Consider the following 15770-nt stretch of genomic DNA (forward strand, 5'->3'; position numbering starts at 1 on the left):
AATAATATGCCTTTTCCAAAACATTACTGTTATGTTAGGTTAGGTTTGGTTTGGTTTGGTTAGGTTAGGTTAGGTTAGGTTAGGTTAGTAATATTTTATAAATCATTTAACTATGGTACGCCTTTTCCAAAATATTGATGTTTAGCTTCATTTACTTCTCAAATAATATGCCTTTTCCAAAACATTACTGTTATATTAGGTTAGGTTAGGTTTGGTTTGGTTTGGTTTGGTTAGGTTACGTTAGGTTAGGTTAGGTTAGATTAGGTTAGGTTAGTAATATTTTAAAAATCATTTAACTATGGTACGCCTTTTCCAAAATATTGATGTTTAGCTTCATTTACTTCTCAAATAATATGCCTTTTCCAAAACATTACTGTTATGTTCGGTTAGGTAAGGTTTGGTTTGGTTAGGAGGACGTCTCTTCCTCTTTGGAGCGGTTATACACTTCAAGTAAGTGTATCCCTTATGTTATGAAAAAATAAATAAATAAAACCATCAAATTCTACTCTATTTGAGTCTTTTTGGGTATGCAATATTGGGTTAATTGGGATAGGCGAACTGGGAATTGGGTTGAATGGGATTTGGGTAAATGGGAATTGGGTGTTTTAAATTGGGTGAAATGGGGGGTAACCGTTACCACGTCCATTTGGTGTACCATCAAGTTGTGTTTCACAGCTAGTGCCATCAGCAATCTGATTGAACTTGATCGGACAACCGGGGCGAACGTTTCCTGATAATCTACTCCAGGCTGTTGTGCGAAACCCTTGGCATCTAGACGGGCTTTACGTCGCTCAATTTTACCACTGGCGGTGTACTTTGTTCGGAAAACGAGACGGTTTCCGATAAGATGGCGATTTTCTGGCTTCGAGGTTATTTCCCAAGTTTTGCATTTTATCTGGGATACGAATTCGCTTTTAATTGCTCTTTTCCAGTCAGTCGCATCTTCTGAAGATAACGCCTCTTTTATGTTCATTGGGTCCGGAATACCGATCAGGTTTGCGGCTTCGTCTTGATGATTAGCTTTGACTTCGTCTTGAGGATTCTGAAGCGTAACCATGTTGAAGACTTCCCGGTTTTCCAGTGCGTTCCAATCTGGGTCTTCCAGGTCCTTTCTTCGTTTCAGGTAGCTTGGCTTCGCGATCGGATTCTGTTCTAGGAGTTTGTTCGTCTTTTGGCTTGACTGCTGGTTCGGTTATTTGCTCAAAGGGTGGACTCAATTGTACTTGGAAGAAATCACTTTTCGTTGAATCGTTCTTTTGGACTCCAGGTTCCATACCATATTTGGCGTAGACTTCTTGACTAATGAAATCTTCGTATTCGTCCCCGCAATCGAATTTCCCGAGAAACTTAGCATTCCGACTCCGTACGATTTTACCTTCGTTCGGCAGCCAGAATCTGTATGCTTTTGATTCTACTGAATATCCAATAAAAATAGCTTCTTTGCTTCTCGGATCGAATTTTCCCTTCGACGTATTTTCGTCCAGGATATACGCTTTTACGCCAAACGTACGTAGATGATTCAAGATTGGTTTTCGTCCCGTCCATCTTGTGTATGGGAGGTCGCCGTTAATACTGCGAGAAGGACATCGGTTTCTGATGTACGCAGCTGTGGCGATTGCTTCACTCCAGAATGAGGGTGGCAACTTTGATTGGATCAGCATGCAGCGGGCCATCTCTACTAGGGTGCGATTTTTACGTTCGGAAACTCCGTTTTGTTGAGGCGTTTGCGGAACTGTAAGTCTTCTAGCAATGCCATTTTCTTTAAGGAAATTGTCGAAATCTTTATTACAGAATTCAGTCCCGTTGTCGGACTGTAATGTCTTGATTTTTCGTCCCGTCTGAAGTTCCACTCTTTCTTTGAATTCCACGAATGCCTTGAAGACTTCGTCTTTATGTTTCAGGAAAAATACTTCGTTCCATCTTGACTTGTCGTCTGTGAATGTGACGAAGTATCTTGCTCCACCTTTAGACGAGACTCGCATTGGGCCACAAAGGTCTGTGTGAATTATCTCCAATAGTTCGATGGTGCGGTTCTCTTGTGCCTTCGGAAATGGTGTTCGAGATTGTTTTCCCAGGATACATATTTCACACGTTGCCAGATCTTCGTCTTTATTCAGCTTTAGACCATGGACCATGTTCTTCCGAGACATGTCTTTTAGACTTCTTTCGTTTACGTGACCCATTCTGAGGTGCCAATCCTCCAGTGTGGATTTTGGATTGATTTCTACTTGTACGCTGTTTGCGGTTTCCGGATCTTTTCTCAAGAAGTACAAGTCTCCTGTACGATCAGCGAGGGCAACTGTTGTTCCGTCGTTTTTCAGAATGATTGCGTTAGATTTCTTGAAGAGAACTTCGAAACCTTTGTCCGTTATCTTAGAGATGGACATCAAGTTTGTTCTCAGGTCAGGAACGAGAAGAGTCTTTTCCAGGTTTAGGATTCTTTCAGTATTACCGTCTGTTGCGCTGATTTTGACTGATCCAATACCTTTGATGTCGGTGGAGTTATTGTTTGCTAGGTTCAACGTTTTCTTGACTCCCTCGATGTTTAGGAACTTCTTTTCGTTCGAGGTCATGTGCGAAGTAGCCCCGCTATCTAGGCACCAGTCGTCCTTTTCATTTTGATCAGTGTATAGGGCGAATTCTTCTGGATTTCCGCATACATGTACTGCGTTGGCCTTTTCTTCAGCGGTGCCGGCTTTATCTTGCATAGTCGACCTGCAATCAGCGGCTTTGTGACCTGGCTTCTTACATCGGTGACACTTATACTTGAAAATAGTCTTCTCTGTTAGTTTCGAGGATTCGCCAATTGATTTCGTAGGTTTCTTGCGCCAGTTCTTCTTGAAGGCTACCATTGCATTCTGAACCGTGTCTTTCTCTTTGGACTTCCTCGCGTCGGCCTCTTCCATGATTTTAATTTTCAGGGCTTCTGGATCCGGGAGATTATCTCGGGTTTCGATTGCGCACCTGAAGTTCTCAAAGCTTTCGGGAAGGCTATAAAGAAGCATAATCGCTAGAAGGTCATCATTGATATTGAGGTTCATGTCTTCCAGTGTGTCCACGGTTTCAAAAAACTTCTTTACGTGTTCGTGGATATCCTCGCCTTCCTTCATCTTGGTTAGTGTCAATCTTTTCAGTAATGTTGCTTTCCGGGCTGGACCTCGTGACTGGTAAGTCGATTCAAGCTTCAACCAAACATCTCGAGATGTGACGCAATTTTTAATCTGCTTCAGTTCAGTTGGGCTGATCGCAAGGATTAAATCTGACTTAGCTTTTCGGTCTTGGCGTTCCCAGTCCGTGACTTGTGTTTCATTTCCGTTCGTTCCCGTAACCAAGATAGGTTTTGGTAAGGTTCCGTCCACGTAGCTCCATACGTCATTCTTGACTAGTAGTGCTTCAACTTGCAGTTTCCAGGTATCAAAGTTGTCCTTGGTGAGCGTTTCGATCCTTGCATGGTGACTCATGGCCATTTCTGAGTATTAACCAGCTACCTTGAATTTTGATCTTCTTAACGTTCACAAATACTTAACGGACTAAACTATACCCTAAGCAAAGTCTCGGCAAAACTTTATCTAACATGCAGGGCCCATAACCTGTTGTTAAAAAGACGACAGCCCGAGTAATTAAGATTAATACGATTTATTCAAATCAAAGTCGACATAGGAAGAAGCTTACAATATTATGAAAGCAGAGTATTTATACAGTAAATAAAAAACATTTCATGTATAATTCTTTATGACGTCGTAAGTTAGATAAGATGATAAAAAACTAAACAGGGGAGGCTATACCAACGATCTTTATATTTTCAATTTACAACAGAAATAAATCCATTACCAGTAAAATCAGGAGATTGAATTAAATTCTAAAGAGTAGTAAAATACGGATTGTCTTTAAAATTATATAGAAAAATAAAATATCCGAGCTTCAGTCAACTGGAAAAAACTCTTATCGTTTTGTTTCTTAGGCTTGGGCAAACCAAGTCCTTTTTTATATAATATCTGTTCCTTCAGTCTGCATTTGTATTAATCTATTATAAAACAATTTTTTGCCTGAAATGCGAAATTTTTCACTTCTAGGACGAGGTTAATTCTTATAAGATACGGCTCACAATTCGTTTTAGAACCCGAGCTTTATAGTCAACTTCAAAACCAACATCCTGCCACGATTTTTAAACTATCAAAGCCGTATCTTTTACAGTCCACTTTACGATTGCAATTATCCATGACATTGCGTTCACTGCCCTTGTACGTTTACAGTGAGTGGCACCGTGGCCAGTTATTTTAATTAAAATACCTAGGCCACAAGTCCAGTTTTAAAAAAAATCCTTATTTCCAACACTGATCCATCTATCCTTTAAGCTTTTACAATCACCCATTGCATGGACTCACTCAATAGTCTGCCTAAGCATGGATTTATAATAGAAGCTTACGCTTCCTTGATATTTCACTCACCTTAAAACGCGCACAACGTGCGAAAACAAGAAGGAATTTCTCAAGCTAGCTATACGCTTCAATTGGCGATTACTCGTCATGAAGAAACGCTACAAAGACCCAAGAAATCCATCATAATCAGGGATCTTATCTAGAAGGGCCTACCGGCCCTCTAGAATAATTTAATTATTTAAGAAAATCTTCTTAAGGGGGTAAAAGCCTTCGTTACGACTGGAGAGGTTTATTTTGGTTTTCCAACTTGTTGAAAGCTTATAAGTGTATAATTTCGAAAGGTAATCAAAATATCCTGGCGTAGTAAGCCAATGATTGACTAACATAGTACACGCACATAAAGTTTGATCTCTCGCCCTTCAAGTTGAGCCTGTTTGTGTAATATTCTCGTTGCTTAACCAGTTCCTCCTCAAACAGACTAGAGTTTTGGTGACGCACAACTTGAGCTTCATCCGAGAGGTAGACGAGGTCTTCTTCATGAACAATGGCAGAATCATCGAAAGAGGAGCCTATGACGAAATCATGAGTCGTCAAGGAATGGCTAGAGATTATTTTGCGCAACACATGAACGACGATGACAAAGTTGAAGCGTCGTAAGTAAACGGAGGCTATAATTACAAGTATAGTTATTGTGAACAAAGTCCAACATCGCTAGAAAGGTTTAAGTCATAAATTTGCCTCTTCGAAACGTCACTGTTTCTCTGGAGTGTCTGTGTGTGTATGTCTATCACCAGTGCTTTTCTTTTTGTACTAAAGGCATGAAGAGTAAAAGTGATGTTCGACTCTCTCCTATTTTACACACGAGCTAAATATATCTAGCACATATATCTAAACAACTTTAAATTTAAATATCGGGTCAGTCAGCGGATTTCCTTTTTAAGAAGGAGTGTAGTAAATCCCATGATTTGCTGATGTCCGAAGTTTAAAACTTGAACCCTGTTTGCAGTCATTTGGTGCTACTTTCAATAGTTACCAATAGGGCTTATGTTGCATTATCTTAAATTTCAACACTCGTCGCAATGAAGTTTTCCCGCCCTTTTTTATAACTTCCATCAAATTATTATGCATTTCTTTGTCATGATTGGGCATCCTGCAGTATATCTCGTGAGCGTAGAGCTCGGCATTATCCATTATCCACGTTAATTTATCTTTATCCATACTCGAAAATTATCCACAGAACTGAGATGCTAAATCGTATTATATCCACAACTTAGTTTATAAATAATCGGTTATCCTTTGTGGATAAAGGATAGAAAATGCCGAGCTCTACTTGAGCGTTTCCGGTAGCCTCCACTTCTTATCCCTTAACCGTATACTCGGTTTTGACCCTCGACCTTTGCTTTAATGTTCAGTTTGACTCCAATCCACTTGGTTTTCAATAATCTGGAGATTACAAGCCATCGAAATTATTCACAAACACGTGTTCACTTTATTAAAACACTTATTAAAAGTCAAAACACCCTTACACAATGCCGCCTAGAATCTGAGTGTAAATGCGCGAACTGCTGCTCTAATTTTGAGCTGTTTGTTCTTTCAAATGTTTTGTTGCCAGAAAATTAAACAATGAAGTGGAAAGATTTCATATTGCATCGAAAGGAAAAGTACCGGACGCGGATGACGCGAAATTGATGGCTAAAGAGACGCTCAAAGAAGGAAATGTATGTACATTCTGGTTAATAGTGAAAGAGAGAATGTTCTTCATTCTTCATTTCTCCATAACTACCATGTTCTCCAGTTATTTATGCTTTTGATAATGTGTTTTCCCTTTTGCAGATATCCCTGTCACAATTTAAACAATATTTCAAAGCCTTTGGAATAATATGGTCTGCCATCATCGCTTTAATTATTGTTAGTGCTGTATTCTTTAATTTGGCGTCTATGTACTGGCTGTCTCTCTGGTGCGCGGACACCAAAGCGAATCTAATGGAAAACCCTGACTTAAAACCAACCCGTATAGCGGTCTTTGTTGCTCTATGTCTAAGCTTCTCCATTACGGTATTGGTCTACACAATAATCAACTTATTTCGCAGCCTAACAGCTGCAAACTGTTTACACGGTAAAATGCTAGACAGCGTATTTCGCTCTCCCATGTCCTTCTTCGACACAACACCCATAGGAAGGATACTCAATCGTTTTTCCCAAGATATCGACGCCATTGACCAACAACTATCTCCAGTGTTAAGAATGACCGTTTACGGATTAACATTTGTTATTTTTTCAACGTTGGATAATGCAGCTTTTTTACCATTATTCATAATTCCCTGCGTTGCTGTTACTTTTGGATATATTTTACTTCAGGTAGGATCTCGACTTCCCTCTTTTCATACAAGCAATTACCAAGAAGGGATATCTAGTTTACTAGGGAGATAAGATGCCTAAGTATTCGCGGCCCTTAGTCCCAGTCCTCCTTTCAAAATACAAGGGGAGACGTAAAAGGAGGCCGGGCTATTTCGCCTCTGCTCAGTCGTCAGTAATCTTCGTCATTCGCGTCGCGATGACTTGAGTTTTCAAAAACCAACGAGAAGCTGGTTGTAATTTAAAGGCGGGAATTAACTCCGGGCCTACGTTTGGACTGGAGATAAAGCTAGAAATGTGGCGAACTTATACTATCTCCCTAGTAAACTAGAAATCGCTTCTTGAACGTTTGGGGATGTACACTATTTTTCAAAGGTTTTTGACCGTTGTTTCCCTCTTGGGAAATATTTAATAATTCACAAACCGTGTACCACAGAGAATTGATAATTGACAGGTAGATACATAACACAGTTGCGAATCAAATGCGATACAATTTGAAGGCGTAGGTCCAAGCACGCGCTAGAAAACGAGAAATTTTCCCAAATCTGAAATTGTGCAAGTTTTTAAATATTAGTTTTTGGACAAAATTAATGTGATTTTGTTATCAGCGGGGTCGATTTATAATAGAAAGTGTCTTCATTGTCCTCGTATCTTTAATATTTCGCGAGATATTTCAATTTGTTTAAATTAATAAAATTTAGAACCCTCAAAATTCCACAAAACGTGAAAACGAAAACGTTTACCCAGATACCTAGAATATCCCATATAGGGTTTTTTCCGCTATATTTTTATTCAAATGACGAATTAGTAGACTCCAGCTAACTTTTCATTAAGTTTAAAGGGATACACCAATGTCCTGGATTTTTTTGTATTTAGTGTTTTAGTTAAACCATTACCTGGCCGTTGTAACTATCATCAGGAAATATATTTTGTTTTTAAATGTAATGACTTTTTCTCAGTTGTTTTGTAACGTTTACTATATGTGGATTACATCTAGTAATTTAAGCTGATGTTAGTCACCGAGCTTTATGATACTTCATTTTGCCAAATTATAAGAACGCCCGGTTTACTCAAGAAATTTAAAATTAACCCGCCAAAATGGACGTAAAAAAATTGGTATTTTCTAAACTATTTCTTTGAAAATAAGTATTATACCTGAAAAATAAAAAAGCAACAAGATATAAATGATATATTATACAGGGTGTTTCTGAAAAGTCCATCACAAATTAAGGGGCGTGTTTATGGGACCAAACTGAGCGGAAAGTACCAAAGAACATGGGGTGTACAACATTTTGTTACGGAGATATGGCCTTCCAAACATTCGCCCCTAAAACAAGGAAATATCCAAAAATGAGGAGTAACACTTAAGACCGACTAACCAGCTTGTTTAAAATTACTAGACAATTTCAATAGCCTTTAATCGAACAATTGATTTCTACCTTTACTAATCAGAAGCGTATAAATGAGTAGAAGTATGCCTACGGTGGTAATGTAAAATTAATCCCAAGTGACATGATGTTTCAAGATCTTCCCAGCACCAAGTAAAATGGTTCTGATTGAAGGGACTTTTATTAGCACAGCGTAAACAACGTTATTTTCAGGAATTAGTCCAAATGTCCACGGGCGGCATTACAAAAACGAGGCAGTCTTTCGAATGATACTTGGACATGTTGGAAGATCCCTGGCTTGTTCCTGTTATCTCAAACCGTAAAAAGCTACGCAAATCTTCATCATCACGGACAACACTCTTGTACGTTAGGTATGACCTTGAGAAAACCTAAAAGGACATCTCGAATGTATTTGAAAAACCCATCTCCAATTAAGGGGCGTGTTGTTTGTTTCCAACAGAGTAAACTCGCCCAGAGAACAATTACAATGCAGAGCCACGTTTCGGCGTTAATGGCCCACAAAGGTGGTCCCAAAAACAAGAACCAACTTTAATTTGTTTCGTTCAGTAAGTGTTTCATGTGTCATAGATAAAACGCCATGATTAATGCACGAAGAAAATGAATTTATTGACAAGTTTTAACATTTAATTGCAACTAGTTACAAAAATTGTTCAAAGTGTTCACCACCCGCGTTAAGGCACACATTAGCACGTCTTACAAATGATTCCCTTACACGTTGAAAAATGCCTGGAGTTTCGCGAATTGTTTGACAGCCGTGAATTATTCGTCGACGTAGCTCTTCAACATCGGGCACTTCAGTCTGATAAACTAAGTCTTTCAGGTGGCCCCAAAGAAAGAAATCACAAGGGTTCAGATCGGGTGATCGAGCAGGCCACTCCACAGGTCCACCTCGACCTAACCACCGCAAAGGGAAGGTCGCGTTAAGATAATTTCGGACCGCGATGCTGAAATGTGGTGGTGCACCATCGTGCATGAACCACATTCTGTTTACCAAACCTAAGGGTACGTCTTCGAGTAGTTCCGGTAAATCGTCCCGTAAGAACTGCAAGTAAGCCACACCGTTTAACCTGGGCTCTAGGAAATATGGCCCAATTAAATTGTCACCCACAATACCACACCACACGTTTAAACTGAATTGTACTTGGTGACTTCTAACGCAAGTTGCGTGGGGGTTTAGCTGGGACCATTGATGTTTATTATGTAAGTTAATAATACCATCCCGTGAAAAGTTAGCTTCGTCAGTAACCAACAAATCCCGTGGGAAATCGATATCGTTTACTTTAGCCAGAAACCACTGACAAAACGCCGTGCGTCGTGGGTAGTCCGCTGGATTCAAACCTTGAACTTTTTGAACATGGAAAGGATGAAACCGGTGGCTTCTGAGGATTTTCCACACGAGCGTGTGGTTTACGCCTAATCGGCGACCAACTTGGCGGGTACTTGATTCAGGCTCGTCCTCGAAAATGGTGAGAACTTCGTCTTCTACGGCCTCTGGGATGGCTCTCGCTCTAGGTTGAGGTCCAGCCGGTTGGATTCGTCCATCTTGCCTCAAACGTCTGTCCACAGCCTCGAACGTCAGTCGATTTGGTAGTCGCCTCTGCGGAAATCTTTCCTGATACAAGCGTACAGCTGCAGCGGCATTCCCCTCGGCTAGTCCATACATTAGGTGCATATCCGCATATTCGGCATTTGTGAAGAAAGGCATTGTAACAGACTTCGTTGAATTATGAGTTTAATAAAACAAACACATGTACGTGAAACCTCTTTTATTCCTTTCTTAAAAAACATAGTGCTCTGTTTTAGTGTTCTGTGTTTTAAGAATAGGCGAAGTTCTCACTATTTTCGAGGACGATCCAAAAACAAGCAGCCGCCAATTGGTTTGCTGATTAAGAAAAAACCACACGCAACTTGCGTTAGAATTCACAAAGTACAATTCAGCTTAAACGTGTGGTGTAGTATTGTGGGTGACAATTTAATTGGGCCATATTTCCTAGAGCCCAGGTTAAACGGTGTGGCTTACTTGTAGTTCTTACGGGACGATTTACCAGAACTACTCGAAGACGTACCCTTAGGTTTAATAAACAGAATGTGGTTCATGCACGATGGTGCACCACCACATTTCAGCATCGCGGTCCGAAAACTTGTCAATAACATTTTCTTTGTGCATTAATCATGGCGTTTTATCTATGACACATGAAATACTTACTGAACGAAACAAATTAAAGTTTGTTCTTTTGTTTGGGACCACCTTTGTGGGCCATTAACGCCGAAACGTGGCTCTGCATTGTAATTGTTCTCTGGGCGAGTTTACTCTGTTGGAAACAAACAACACGCCCCTTAATTGGAGATGGGTTTTTCAAATACATTCGAGATGTCCTTTTAGGTTTTCTCAAGGTCATACCTAACGTACAAGAGTGTTTTCCGTGATGATGAAGATTTGCGTAGCTTTTTACGGTTTGAGATAACAGGAACAAGCCAGGGATCTTCCAACATGTCCAAGTATCATTCGAAAGACTGCCTCGTTTTTGTAATGCCGCCCGTGGACATTTGGACTAATTCCTGAAAATAACGTTGTTTACGCTGTGCTAATAAAAGTCCCTTCAATCAGAACCATTTTACTTGGTGCTGGGAAGATCTTGAAACATCATGTCACTTGGGATTAATTTTACATTACCACCGTAGGCATACTTCTACTCATTTATACGCTTCTGATTAGTAAAGGTAGAAATCAATTGTTCGATTAAAGGCTATTGAAATTGTCTAGTAATTTTAAACAAGCTGGTTAGTCGGTCTTAAGTGTTACTCCTCATTTTTGGATATTTCCTTGTTTTAGGGGCGAATGTTTGGAAGGCCATATCTCCGTAACAAAATGTTGTACACCCCATGTTCTTTGGTACTTTCCGCTCAGTTTGGTCCCATAAACACGCCCCTTAATTTGTGATGGACTTTTCAGAAACACCCTGTATAGGAACCAGATCTTACAAGGGATCAAGGCGGGCGTATTCGGTGTTGGGATTTTGCGGTTTACCGTTTTAGCTACCTCTCTCGTCTAGCTCTCTAGCTCTTTTCATTGACGTCATACGTGGGCGCCAAAGAATACGCGAGCTGTCTTATATGAGATATAAAGTTTGTATGTCCGGAAAAAGGAGAACGACGACGTGTCTTTTTGCATTCAAAATTGCTATATTTAATAATGTTCACCGTTATTTAGGATAATTATAATGTACCCATAATAGACCTACATTTAAAATGAAGAGACCAAGTATTTTGTAACAAATTTTATTTCAAGTAGTAACTTTTTTCATTTTCATTTTATCATCGTCAGCTTTGGTTTGTTTTGAAAAGTGATGGCAATAACTCATTCATATAATAGTTCGTAGATTTGTAAAACCTTACATTAAATTAAAAGTTCATGACGTAAATAATATTTACCTCACAGAAAGAATTAGTCTGAAAGCCACTAAAGGCGAAGCGCAACGCACCGTTACCGCCTAAGATTTGAATTTATAACGGATAATCGGCCTCGCCCTAAACCGTTGCAAGTAGAGAGACGTTTTCTCTCTGGACGCAGCTACCGCAGATACTTGTTTCTCGCCCACGTAAGACGTCATAGTAAGGGAAAAAATTACTAGAGCCCCCCTACTACAAAAAGGAGAATCTCCCGCTTACCACCCCTGAAGGATGCTCCGACCTAATAATGCGAAGCGGTATACAGACCTTGACAAGGGATATCTTTTCGCTAATTATTTTGTAATTTCGCCTATTATGATGGATTTCTTGGGTCTTTGTAGCGTTTCTTCATGACGAGTAATCGCCAATTGAAGCGTATAGCTAGTTTGAGAAATTCCTTCTTGTTTTCGCACGTGGGAGGATCAGTGGCTGGCAGCACTGTCATCAGGACATGTGATGTGGGAGATATCTTCGAAGGACACTTTCTTAAGCTGATCGACGAAAGCACTGGTGCTAATTACATGATGAACATGGCACAAAGGTATCTTCCGCACTGACTTTCAGTGTTGGTAATTAGCGAAACAAATTGCATATTTATGTTATGTCGAATTTCGAATGCAAACTGGAAATGTAATGTAGATGCAAATGAAAGCAGACATTCCAAGCTTAATTTTGATTCCCATTTCTTTTTGTTGTTAATAAAATGAGTTCTTTATTTCCAGATGGCTAGCAATACGTTACAATCTCTTAGGCAATTGCTTGATGTTTTGTACTGCTTTTTTCATTATTTTGAACAAAGAGACTATGTCAACTGATTTTGTGGGAATGATCTTAGCTAATGCTGATTATGTAAGTTCCAACAAATAATTCGACTCCTTTTCTAGGACTAAATTAAGTTCCTCAATATACTGTCGTCCTAGAATATTTGTTTAGCACTTATTACTTAGAACTAGAGGTGTGTGAGTCCTCATTGTTAGGTTTGGAGTCCGAGCCCGAACCCAAGAAATTGGGCTCGCCGAGTTCTCGAGTCCTTAAAACATGGTTCCGAGTCCAAATTTCTTAATCGATTCAAATCGAATCGGAATTTAATTACTTCTTTACAAAAGATATAATGGTTTCATTTTTCTAAATGATTAAAAAATGAAAATTAATAAGAATTTTACATTTTTGATATATGAAGATATTTTTATCACTAAACTGATAATGTTGGCTATATAAAATAATTATATATTAAGTCTGCCTCTTTAAGTTGGCCCCTTTCCGCCTTGTGAAAAAAAATGGAATCGTCCAGAAAAAATGATTGTTAATGAAAAAAGGATTTGTCCAGCCCTACTTGGGTAATTTTAGGCCGTGGCCAAGGACCCGGGTTTCCGGTTCGAGTCTTCGAAAAACGAGTTTCGACTGCGACTCCAAGGGCTCGGACTTGGATTCAAACCCGTAATTTTTTAGTACCCGTACAGGCCTACTGAGAACGTTAGCTGAACACTTGAGCTGTGCTAATTAGCTGACAACTAATTGAATTATAATTAGCAATTAGGTAAATATTTATGAACTAATTAATTAGCCAATTAGTAATTAGACATATAAACTAATTAAATTTAATTAGAAATTAGGCATTTATTTATCAAACTAATTAATGAGAATTACTAATATCTAATTAATTACTTGTATAATTAAGGTAAAAAAAAGAAACCTTAAGTAAACATGAAATCTTAAAAGTGACCATGGATTTAGTACTTTGTTAATGCAAAGTTTAATGTTTTAATGCGGAGCCTCCGAAATGAACTAGGCCCATGCGTGTCGCGAAGCGAGAATATTTTTTTAACCAATTTAGTTCGCCGTGGTTTTACGCTTGGGGACGCTTATAGTACCGTAAAATAAACAAGGTTCAACCCCGTGACCCTGTCGACTGCTGAAGTATTTGGGCGAAGGTCGCGGATTGTAAGTATACGTTTTTATTACTCTTGCTGAATTATTTTAATTGAAATAATTTATTTTGTTGTCATCCATACAATCTAACCAAAAGATTCAATAAAAAGTGAATAGCCCCAAAAACATTTACGTTAATTTTAGGATGAAACTTTTCTCTATCATAAAAATTTTATGACTGACCCCTAAAATATCAACCGAATAAAAACGCCATCTCGTACACATATATGGTGAAAATATTTTCCTTAACAAACTGGATATTTCCCCACCTAAAATTTGACATGCATGGGCCTAGTTCATTTCGGAGGCTCCGTTTAATGCCATTGAAAAACAGGTACGGAAGCCGTGAATTATTCTCGAAAAATGAGACAAGCCTCAAGCCTTCCGTCATGTTAAAATTTGTCTCATTTCTTCATTTTCTTGCCACAGTTCCTATAATGGACTCCTGAGTAGTAGGTCCATGGGCACTGCTATTAAAGGGACTGTAAAGAGGTCGGCGGACCGTTGAATTTCTTTTTTCAAAAAAAAATCACCCCACCCATCCTCCCCTCTCTCGTGATTGGTTGTGATCCGCCCTGCTTCGGTGTTTCCCCAGTTCTGACCCGAGAGAGTCCGAGACCCCCGCTGCGTTTGCTAGAAGGAAAGACTTTCGTTTTGCTCACCCCCCCCCGGATTGTGACGTCAATAACGACGTTTTCAAAAAATATTTCCTACGGTCCGCCGACCTCTTTAGAGGCCCTTTAATGCTAGAAGGAAAAATAGTCAAAATTTCGAAGTGGGGCAGTTACGATTTACGATTTATGAAATTTTCTACTAGTATTCTCTCATGTTTTGAGGAGCTGAAAATTTAATAGTAGCACTAAGGTTTCCTCATCGATATAATAAGGCCTTTTTTTGTATTCAAATAGATGAATCAAGAGTAAATTCCTCGATTTTTAGTTTTTACTACAAAGTGGCGTAAAAAATTAATTGAAAATCCAATTGCCTAATTAGTTAATCCTAAATCTAATTAAATAATTAGATAATTACCTGTCCGATGCATACTAATTAATTAGAATTACTTCTCAATTAGCACCTAGGTAATTAAAATTCAATTACCTTTTTCAATTAGTAAATTATGCTAATTAATTAGAAATTCAATTAGCTAACTAATTAATTAGCACAGCTCTGCCTGAGTATCAGCATGTTGCAGTATTGCCTCCCGAGAATGAAGACGGATATGATAAATGTCAGACCTATAACACAGAGTATATTACTGGCTGTAAAGTGACAGTAATAATAATGAGGAATGTCATTTCAAGATTAATTTAGAGACCTTTAAGCTGTCAGTAAGGCTAGTAAGATATGTCCCTGAATTGTGAAATTAAACATTTCTCTCATGTAAAACTATTATTTACCTTCTACAATCAAGTGAGAATTTTATTAATAATCTTGTAGCTTCTACAAATGATCAAACTCTTTATTACTGCATTGACGGGTTTGGAAACGAATACCGTCTCCGTAGAAAGGGTTGACGAATACTGCCATTTGAAGCCTGAGGCTGAATGGGAGAAACCAGAATCTCAACCGCCAGCCGATTGGCCTCAGCGAGGAGAAATCGTGTTTCGCGACTACAGCACCAGGTATCGAGAAGGCTTGAATTTGGTCTTGAAGGACATAGATGTCAAGATTGAGGCCGGGGAGAAGGTGGGTGTGGTGGGGCGGACAGGCGCCGGAAAGTCGTCGCTGACGCTAGCGCTCTTCCGCGTGATCGAGGGGGTGCGCGGTCAGATCGTCATAGACGGAGTGCCAGTGGAGGGATTGGGCTTGTCCGATTTGAGATCGCGGCTGACCATCATCCCTCAAGAGCCCGTCCTCTTTTCGGGCACACTCAGACTCAACCTGGATCCCTTCGGTCAACAAGACGACCCGCGATTGTGGGCCGCCCTGGAACACTCGCATTTGAAATCCTTTGTTGCGTCGCTAGAGCAGGGACTCGATCACCCCGTGGCCGAGGGAGGTAACAACCTGAGCGTCGGACAGCGTCAGTTGGTCTGCTTGGCTCGTGCCATATTAAGGAACACCAAGATCCTGATCTTGGACGAAGCGACGGCCTCGGTCGACATGGACACTGACGATCTCATTCAAGAGACCAGACCATCAAAAGGGAATTCACCAACTCTACCATCATCACCATCGCGCACAGAATAAACACCATCTTGGACTACGACAAGTTAGTTTACCTATAAAAGACGCCTATTCAAATGAT

General features: G+C 39.6%; 1 long non-coding RNA gene and 1 pseudogene across 4 annotated transcripts in view; one reads left to right on the forward strand and one right to left on the reverse strand.

Annotated features, from left to right (window-relative positions):
- Positions 1 to 15770, forward strand: part of LOC149602739 (ATP-binding cassette sub-family C member 1-like) — a 54322-nt pseudogene that overhangs the window by 37969 nt on the left and 583 nt on the right. Inside the window, exons 15-20 of the transcript XR_016376963.1 lie at positions 4857 to 5032; positions 5992 to 6097; positions 6213 to 6737; positions 11935 to 12134; positions 12316 to 12442; positions 14960 to 15734. The product of XR_016376963.1 is annotated as an ATP-binding cassette sub-family C member 1-like (transcript). The remainder of the gene's footprint in view (positions 1 to 4856; positions 5033 to 5991; positions 6098 to 6212; positions 6738 to 11934; positions 12135 to 12315; positions 12443 to 14959; positions 15735 to 15770) is intronic.
- LOC149602742 (uncharacterized) lies at positions 8725 to 11372 on the reverse strand. Of its 3 annotated transcripts, XR_016377043.1 has the most exons (4): positions 10763 to 11372; positions 10545 to 10702; positions 10350 to 10455; positions 8725 to 9037 (listed from the first exon to the last, which is right to left on the reverse strand). It is a non-coding gene; the product is annotated as an uncharacterized LOC149602742 (long non-coding RNA). The 3 variants fall into 3 exon arrangements; XR_016377044.1 differs by having other exon boundaries at positions 10554 to 11117; XR_016377042.1 differs by having other exon boundaries at positions 10545 to 11116.

Source organism: Phalangium opilio, unplaced genomic scaffold (genome assembly GCF_054372755.1).
Source record: "Phalangium opilio isolate 3A_F unplaced genomic scaffold, DU_Popi_V2 ptg000352l_1, whole genome shotgun sequence".
Taxonomy (NCBI): Eukaryota; Metazoa; Arthropoda; class Arachnida; order Opiliones; family Phalangiidae; genus Phalangium; species Phalangium opilio.